The sequence below is a fragment of the Agelaius phoeniceus genome, chromosome 2 (assembly GCF_051311805.1).
Source record: "Agelaius phoeniceus isolate bAgePho1 chromosome 2, bAgePho1.hap1, whole genome shotgun sequence".
In the NCBI taxonomy this organism is placed as follows: domain Eukaryota; kingdom Metazoa; phylum Chordata; class Aves; order Passeriformes; family Icteridae; genus Agelaius; species Agelaius phoeniceus.
The window spans coordinates 24,685,867-24,695,972 of record NC_135266.1 but is presented as its reverse complement, the minus strand read 5'-3'; positions in this window follow the sequence as shown (position 1 = coordinate 24,695,972).

The following is a 10,106-nucleotide window of genomic DNA, read 5'->3' as shown; positions in this document are numbered from 1 at the left end:
TATCACAGTCTCTTGTGGACTGTGACTGACCACAGACTCAGTGGCCATATTTTGATGAGAGGTGGGGGTGCACGCACTAAAAGGCAGAGGATGGGACTTTGGGGGAGGTGGAGAAAAATGATTTTGCATGGATCAGATAGCAGTGATTACTGTAAAACACATCACAACATATACAGAGGTGTCTCTGTCAGTTATAGCAGCCTGTCAGGTCAAGGCCTGCATACAAATGGAGCAGATTACAAAAGTAAGATTAATGTGATTCAAAAAAAAATATTGAGGAAAACATTTATAGTAAAAAACATGAAAATGCAGTAAATAACATTTTTATTCCTGCAAAGACAAGAAAAATATTTTCATCCACTGTCATGCCAATAGATCACTCGACTGTGATGGAAAATAAGAACTAGCTTTCCAGTTTTGTGTATAGCTAGAATTATGCATCTTTTTGTGACAAGGCTTTATGTACTGCAAACACTATATTAGTGTTCTTTTGATTAAAAAATTAACTAAAAACTTCCTTGAAAGTTTGTTATTCTGGTTTTTATGTTCGGTTTTTGTTGTTGTTGTTTATTTGGGGTTTCTTTTTGGTTTGTTTATTTAGTTGGTTGGTTGTTTTTTGGTTGGTTTTTCTTTTCTGTGTCCAAGGATGCCTCAAAGCCATGTAAATACAAGACTGTTACTGGTAGTTCTTGTCCACATGCTACTGATGCAACTGCAGCACCATGTCCTCACACAAAAAGTTGTGCAGACACAACCAGGGGAATAATGAGATTTAGCCCAAACTCATTGTAACTTTAAAGTGAAAAAATATGCTTTGTATGTGCCCAAGTCTATGAGATGAAGTATAAGTTTCAATAAAGACCTGTTGATAGATTGTTTTGCAAAGAAATGTTGCACTTATATGAAGAAAAATCTTGACTAAGCAGAACAAATGGAAAAGGGTTTCTCTCCCATATGCATATTAGAACATGATTTCCTAAATTTCCTGATTTCCCATTTAATTACAGCAAAAGTTATTTTGTCTTTCCCATGTCCCTTGAAAGGTATTTCAGGCAACCACAAGTATTACTGAAGGATTAGAAAATAAGATGACTTGGTATGGCTTTCTGGATTTCAGGATAAATGTTTTACATTCACAAATTATGCAAACTGTGGGTAAGTACTTCAGGAACCAATCCAATATTCTACCTTCAAATTCTATTCACTTAATTTTCTGAAATGGCTGGAATGTTTATTCCAACTTCTACATCAGAAAAAGTTTTTATTGAGGTGTTTAGAGCTAGACCTACTAAAAATGGTGAATGCTGAGCCAAATGTAGACCAAATATTTTCACACAGAAAGAATTTTTATTAATCAGTTAAAGTGAGCTATTGAAATAAATTCATACTCTCCACAATTCACATTTGAAGTAACATGCTGAAACCAAGGGTAACTGTATTGCCTATATGGAGGCAACTGAAATATACACTAAAGAGAAGTGCCTTTTGGAATAACACACTGTTTAGGTGGTGGATTTTCCATTCATATATTTGCTCTTTAGTTGTATTTCCAAAGTGGGAATACATAGGTAAATAATTTTTTTTTTTGGTGTTTTTTTTTTTTTTTGCTTGTTGTTGTTTTTGGCTTTGTTTTACTTTGTTATCCTTTTTTTTATTATTATTATTATTTAATTGCAGAATTACTTCTCCTTTTCTCCTAGGAAAAACTGTAAGTTCTCTCTAACAAGAATTTATGGTGTTTAGTGTTTTACAGGATAGAGCCCTCTTGGCAAAATACAACAATCAGGATAGTTCTCTACAGTTCATTACTGATAGTGCAATGAAGTGCTCTGTTTATTTTAGACCTCACATCACACTTGTCTCTAAAGTATCTCAGCAGCTCAATCTTTGAACTTATCTCTCTGTGAAAAGTAGGATTGCTTCTTCTTATGCATAGACTAGTGCTTGATCCAGGGTAGCTTGTGATGTGTCAAGATATGGAATTTCCATTGCTTCCTTAGGAGACTGTTTTACCCCAGCTGCTCTCCCTGGTAAGTGGTTTTTGCCTGAGATCTGGGCTGGCTGATCTCAAGCTGGTACTCTGAATTGTGTCTTCACTATTAAAAAGCTTTCTGGAAATCTCCTGTATGCAGCCTGAATGCAAAAATTCATTTATTGGGTCGAAAAAGCATCTTAAGCAGCATCTTGTGTTGAATGCCCCAACAACATTACTAGGTCAGGAGAGTATGGAAATTCAATGAGTGGTGACTCACATGCCCCTGAGCTCCCATTCTGTCAGCAGTTTCCATTCTTCTGCTTAGCTGATGTAAACAATGACTCTCTACTGGGTTACCAAAGGAGAATTTGGCACTGCAGTGTTTTTATCTTCCTAGATTTAATATTAATTTTTGTTTGTTTTCTTCCCCTTTTCTTAGATCTTCGGCTGTGGCTGAAACCCAGGAAGCAGCTCCCCATCAGTAACTCCCAGGGAGGGCAGCTGCTGTTTTACTGTCTGAGGCACAGGAGCACAAGAAATGTAAACACTGAGGATTAGGGAATCAGAGATTGCCTCTCACAGCCAAGGCCCAAGAGCAGGATCCCAGTTCTACCCCAAGGGAACACATGAATGAGTAGCATCTCCCATTTGGTGCTAGGAAAGAGCTGTGGGCAGCTGAGGATCAGAGACTTAGGGAGCACTGAGTCCATCCTCCTCCTGCCTCAGGTTGTTCTGGAGCAGCCTCCCTGTCTGCCTTGCCCCTGTGAAAAGTCAGAAGCAGCAAATAATATCTTCTAGACTTCCCTGTGGTTCTGGACATAAATAAAATTTTAAAAATGGCAAGCTTGCTGTGTTGTTCTGCATGTTTGAGCATATTCAAATGAGAGTATTGCAGTCCTGGCAGCACTGCTAAGAAGAGATCAGAGAGGATTACGAAGTATTTTGACATCATAATAGCTAATCAGCTGGGCAGACTCAGACTGACCTGATCACTAGAAAAGGTAATGGGATTGCTCCTCAAATAAATAAATATATGAAGTAACGAAAGAAAGAAGAAGAAAGAAAGAAAGAAAGAAAGAAAGAAAGAAAGAAAGAAAGAAAGAAAGAAAGAAAGAAAGAAAGAAAGAAAGAAAGAAAGAAAGAAAGAAAGAAAGAAAGAAAGAAAGAAAGAAAGAAAGAAAGATAAAAGAAAAAGAAAGTTACTCACATGGTCCATAAAAGCAGACATCAGGCTTTGGGAGTATATGGTAATAAAACTCACCACACTGATTATTTTTTTAGACAATTCACTATTTCCCTGTAAAGTCTGAGGAATGTGGGAATCCAACTTGGGAAATTCTTGTTATAAATGTATGCTCATGACCACATAAATCCAGTGATGAGAGTCCTGTGCAGCAAACTGGTTTCAATCTGCCCTTTTAGTGCTTGAGCAAAGCAGGAGGTGTGTGCTAAATATTTGTATTGATCACTAGAACTGAAAATAATCTGGGCAGCCAGTCCCAGTGCTGGCAAGATTCATTGTCACTCTGCAGTGCTGCTGACAGATGTTATTGATTGCAGTTCATATTGTTTATATGTTTCTCTGAAACAGTTAATTTTAGCACAGTGGGACAGAATGTCTTACTACACATGGGACAGTCAGAATGAATGGCTTCATGGAATTTTTAATTACTTTCTGTTTTACTCTCATCAATTAATAAAGGCAGGAGCAGTTTTGCTACTGTCAGAAGACACTTTCAGTGTTGTTTGAAGATGATGACTACAAAAAAGCCAATTAAAATGTATACTTTTGTGAAGAAAGTTTTCTTCATGAGAGTGTAGACCTTTTTTCCTCCTTGCCTTTCCACAGGGAATGAAATCTCTTTAGTGGTGCACTGCATGGGGCATTCCCTTTGTGATCTGAATGCACTGTAGCTGCTTAGAGATGCATTCCTGCATCCTCGTGCAAGTGAAAACCTGCTGATGTTTTCATTGTGCTACCAAGAAGCTCTAAGCTTGCCATTGAATTGATATTCTGAATTACTTTTACTGTGCTTAGTGCATCTATTGTCAGTATGGGAAACATCTTACTTTTGGTACCTTTATGCCACTGCTGCCCCTTCCCAATGATTTTGTATCAGAGCATTTTAGGATTTTCAGTACTTGGAGGCTCTAAACTCTCCAGCAAAGTGCCTCTATCCCTGACAGAGAATGAAGCACAAGCTCTGGCAGCCCAAGTGCCTGTGCTTGTAAGGATGCTTGTCCTGCACCTTGCTAGGATGCTCCCTGCCCCAGTTCTGGCCTAAATCAGCGGGCACTCCTCCAGCCCCTGGGAACAGCTTGGGAGCTTTATGAACAAATCAGTTCCAGCCACTTGATTGGGATGCCAGAGTACAGCCCATGGCTTGTTCAATTCCCTACCACAGACCTGGTGTCCTCTCACATCCCTCAGACCTCTCTCTGCTCACACAAGGATTCCTGTTTCTACTGATGTAAAGGAGTGCTTGGGGAAGTAAAAACTAGTTTAAAGGTGTAACTGCTGCCATAAACTGGGAGATAACTACTGACCCTTGTGACAATTCTAGTACCATGATGGTGTCTACAGAATATAAATGTAATAAAATTGCTAATACAAAGTCACCTAGGCTACAAAACCTTGTTACTAAATTTCCTGCCCTGAGGAAGTGCAAATAAATGTCCTTTTGCTTACTGAGTTCCCTACAGGCAGTGCAGGCTGTGGCAGTACAGACAAATGGCAGATGTATTTCAATAATGACTTTGTTCATGCATATAATCCCACCAAAGAAGAGTGGACACAAACACCTTCTAAAGCAAATAAGAAACCAAGAGGGTTGGGTTGCTATGATTAAGTATGTTTTCTCCAGAACAAAGGGACTTTCTGGAGCTCCAGTGGAGTATCGTTTAGACTCCTAAGCTCTCTGGTGGCAATTTGCAGCAGGGGCTTGGCTTGTGTTCATAAAAGTGATTAAGTGGAATGGAAGATATCAGCAGTATAGTATAAACCTCTTGTGAATAAGATCCAATAAAGCATTTTAGTCCTACTGTGCTGACTTAGTTATGAAGTCCAATATTATTCACAGGGTTTAGTCTTCATAAACTTCCTGTCCTTAGTACAAAGGTTCATTAAAGAGGGATAGCATTAACACTCTGTTTTGCAGCTGATCCACATAAATAAAATGTAAATAAAGTACAACTAGCCAGAGCTCATTTTCTCAGCTGTATTCTGGTGCTTTTTAATTTTGGAGAAAATTGAACTGAACAGAGACATTACTAAGATATTTTTTATGTGAAATATATTGAGGTATTTATTAGGAAAAAATAAAGTACATATTCTTTTCTACAGTTCTGAACTCTCATCTTTCTTAGTTGTTTTACACTTATATGAAGCTTTTTCAATGCTGATAAACATGACAAATCTCAAAATTACTTAAACCAGTTAGGAGTGTCACACTGAGGTATAAAAATTCTTTCATTTTTGCAGGTGGGGTAATTGATGAAGATAGGTGTTAAGTGGACTTAAATTAGCCAATGTGTTGATGATGTATTCCATGTTCTTAGGGTTTGGTCCTGTTTTTCTTAGTGATTTCAATCAAAACTGATTGAAAATATACCAATTCAAGAAACTAAACTCTCCAACTCACAAAAAGGGAGTGGTTAAAGAAATTATTTACAAGTTCCAAGCTGTAGTTCCCCCTACTTCAAACCCTCATTGAAATCTGCCCTCCTCAAAATGCAGTTTGATGGCTCCTACATATATGGAGTTTGATAGCTCCTTCCACTTTGCTTTGCTGTGACTGCTTCACACGCTGTCTGTTGGAGCCAAAGAACTGGTTTTTTAAATATAGCCATGCCTCTTGATCATTTACCCTGTTTAACCTGATGCAGGTCCCTGCTGGCTCTTAGCTCATGCACTGTAAAATATCCCATGTAAGGATGTAAGGAACCAGCTGTGCTGGGACAGGCCTTGGGGTCTGAGAGGTTTCCTGCCCTGTCTGTGGCATGGGCCAGTACCTGGTAATGGGGGGAGGCTGTGAGAACAAGCAGAGTGTGATGAATGCTCCTTGGCTTTATTCCTTCTTATGGCAGTGGGCTGTGGTTTAACGGGCCCAAAGGTGCTGGCTTGCCTCTTGGGGGCTCACAGAAGATTTTTCTCCTGCAAGGCTGCAAAGTTAGCTTTGAAGATGTGTATATTTTTGGCTTTCTACCATCCTGCAACAGCCAAAAGGCCCATAATTTAATTATGTGCCATATGAAAGAAATCCAAAGAAACTAAAAAAGCCCTCACTTGTTTGGAAGAAAAAATAGATTCTGTATTACAACAATATAACAAGTCACACAGCAACTCTTCAATCCTCCCTGACACTCTTGTCTCCTAAGGCTCCTGTCATACTCTTCTGCTCCCTTCCCAGAATGAGAGACCACAGACAACTTATTTCCCTGTTGTAGAGCAGCCTTTCCACAACACTTGCCAGTCCCTGTCTTCATTCTCCCAGCTTTTCCTGGGGTACTTCTTCAGTTTTCAGAAAGATGTTTGGAATTGCAGGGAACTTCCAAAAAGCAGTGAAGTCGTGGATTTATGCTATTGAGTATGGAGGACATAGGGATTTTTCATAGGTGGAGATTAATATTCAGGTGCAGATTTACCTGATAACATGTCTGCAACCCCTTTGATTCACTCATTACCCATCCATCTGCTCTAGCACTTTCTTATGTGGTTTTTTTTTTTTTTTTTTTTTTTTTTTTGTGTCAAATAATGTGGACAACGAATCACAGACACAGCTGGCTGGATCTGGGCCCAGTAGGGTTCATTTGATTGTCTGTGTTGACATTTCCTAAAGGAGGACAAACTGCTCTTGCTGCTGACCCTGGTCAAAGATTTCTGGTAAAATAACATTTACTCAGCTGAGATGGCAATTCACCCTATTTTTTGCCTTCCAACAGGACGGATTTTTTCTCCCCCATGCCCTCAAGACAAAGCCAAAGCAGTAACTTATGAAGGACAACTAAGGGAACAGAGATTTCGGGCTACCTGGTCCTGATATAACAAAGTCTGCCCTGCACTGAGTAGAGGTAATCTGTGCAAGGAAGCTGCTTGTGGAGCAGTTTTATCCAATGCAGTCACAGGTGCACAGGATTCATATTCATCCCAGTTTTTTAAAAAACCTGGCAGAACTGGGATCATTAACTGTTTTTTTTTTTACCATATCACACTGTCTGACATTGTTAGATGGTACTGTATTTCTAAACATGTGTCTGTGAAATCTCTGAGTCTCACAAAGTCACCAGCTTTGGAAGGAGCTTTTTCTTTTCCTTCTGGAATTTTGAAGTGTATCAAGAAGCATGAAATACTGAAAAGGCATAAAAAAATATTCCATTGCAGATCCCACTGTTGCCTTAATTCTCCGAAAAAGTGCTCTAATTCAACTGTGCAGTTTTTAATTATATTTACTGATATTTCCTGATGCATACTTCATTATTCTAAAGGCTTGAATAATATGAATAGAGTATTCTGTGACTAAGGAATCAAGAGGTGAAATATATAACAGAAAACACAAAAGCTGCCAAAAGAACTGAACAAATCACTTTTTTCTTTATTGTGATTTACAAAGCATGCATATGAGTTGCTTTACTACAGAAGCTGAGCAGCTTCATTCAGCACTTTGATGTGTTCAGGCTAATAAGCTATTCTACTCTACAAATTTGATGTGATTTTAGAAACAGATTTAATTCTCAGTTAATTAATGTAGGTGAACATGAATAGCATTTATTTCCTGCACTGAGCGAAGTTGCTGAAAATAGGTGTCTCTGCAGGTTGAAGCAAAATAGTCAGTGCCAGAAAAAACAGACTAAAGGTGAAAATGCAGCCAGGAGCTAAATCTCTCTGTAGGGTGTTTCTGGGGCTTCTACCATTCTTATTTCCTCCCTGGTAGAGCTTTGAACTTAGCAATTTCCAGCTCTCAATGTAAGTAGCATGAAGCTATTAATGTATACTCTGATAAGAGGACCAAAACAATTGTACAGGGGAATAACACAGCATGCCTTCTAGAGTGCCAAGTAAGTGCAGCCTTCATGTGTTGGATTTATCTGTGAGGTATTTAATAACAAAACATTCCTGCTTTTTGCCTCTCTTATGTGCATATTCTCATACACAAATACCTACAAAAGATTCCTCAAAGTTTCCATTGATCAGCCAATGCTTGTGAAAGTGAAATTTCTCTTGGTAATATTTTTAGGTTGCAGCTTACTTTGGCCTTCTCTGCAGAAAAGGATAGATCAGCTCTACAGTTACTGAACCCTTGTTTTGATTTGACATTTTATTTAAATTTACATCTGTGTCATCATATCCCAACATTACTCTGTTGAAAAAAAAAGGAAAAGAAAAAGGAATATAGGAAGGAGGAGGACAATAAAGGAGAATAATAGATTCAAAGGAAGAAAACTCCAGTCCTTTCCCCCATACCATTTACATCTGTTCCTTTTACCGGTCTTATGCGACCAAATTCTGAGTCCTGAATTTGGGTCACATCAATCCCATGCATCACTACAGCCTTAGGGAAAAGTGGCTGGAAAGCTGCGGGGCAGAAAAGGACCTGGGGGTGAACATGAGCTGGCAGTGTGGCCAAGAAGGCCAGTGGCATCCTGGCCTGTCTTAGCAATAGTGTGGCCACCAGGAGCAGGGCAGGGATTGTCCCTTGGATTCGGCACTAGTGAGGCCACACCTCAAATCCTGTGTTTAGTTTTGGGCCCCCACTGCAAGAAAGACACTGAGGGGCTGGAGCCTGTCCAGGGAAGGGCAACAGAGCTGGGGAAGGGTCTGGAGCACAAGTCCTGTGAGGAGCAACTGAGGGAGCTGGGGTCTGGACAAAAGAGGGCTCAGGGGAGACCTCATCACTCTTTACAAGTGCCTGAAAGGAGGCTGTAGCAATGTCAGGGTTGGTCTTTTCTCACATGAAACAAGCAATTCAGGAAAAAAAGAAATGGCCTCAAGTTCCACCCAGGGAGGTTTAGATTAGATATTAGAATTTTATTTTTTTTCACTGGAAGGTTTGTCAAAACCTCTGGAACATGCTGCCCAGAGAAATGGTGGAGTCACCATTCCTGGAGTTATTTAAAAGTCATGTAGGTATGATACTTAGGGATATGGATTATTGAGGCTTGGCAGTACTGAGTTAGTGGCTGGACTTGCTCCTAAAGTTCTTTTCCAACCTGAATGATTCTATCATTCTGTGATTCCATAGTCTTGATTATGACAAGAGTTTTTCTACTTTCCCTTCTGCCAGTGTTGCACTGTTCCAAATATTCCTCAATATCTCTTTCAATCGGCATCTTTCCTTAGAGTTTTGATTGCTTTCCTTGGGCTTTGGCTGCTGTGTATGTTTTCAGAGCCAAGAGATGCATTCCTTTGAATGTCCTCCTTCTCACTAACCAGAAGAGTTTGTACAGCTCTTGATGAGGAAACCTGGAATGACAGTAATTGTACTGAAGCCTGCTGGGTGCTCACCTCCAGACAGAAGGCATTAATACAGCTGCTCTCCTGTTTTAAGCAAGGTAACAACCATAAATCCACCTGTGGCAACAGCATCTGACAGATACAGCTCTTCCAGGAAATGTCAAAAAGACTGAGCATTCACACAATGATCCTGGCTGCACCTGCTCTGACCCCAGGCCTGAGGTGCACTCTTCTTCCACTGTAACATTTGCTGCTACCTTGGTTCAGGGTAATTACAAGGTGTATCCCCTTCTAGCTGGCAGGGAATTGTAAATTGGGAATGGGTAAAAGCCCCCAAACCTGGCTGTCTTGTGTGATGACCCTGTTGGTGGGCTCAGCCCCATCTTTGGAGGGACAGGGAGATTGTTGTCTTTGTGTGCAGGATGTGCAGGGCTATGCATGACAGGCTTCATGCAGAACAGTTTAACCAGACATCTAATCTTGCCTGGAGGGAAGAATGATTTTACAGAGTGTGTATTCATTCTTTTATTCATTTAGCTCTGTCTTTCTGCACTAGTGGGTAGGAATAATTCTTTATATTCTATTCTTTGAATAATACTAGAAACCCTGTCACCCAGTTTTATCATGTCCCTTGTCACTCATTAAAAATTTCAAAACCAGACATGCAACATTAACATGTAA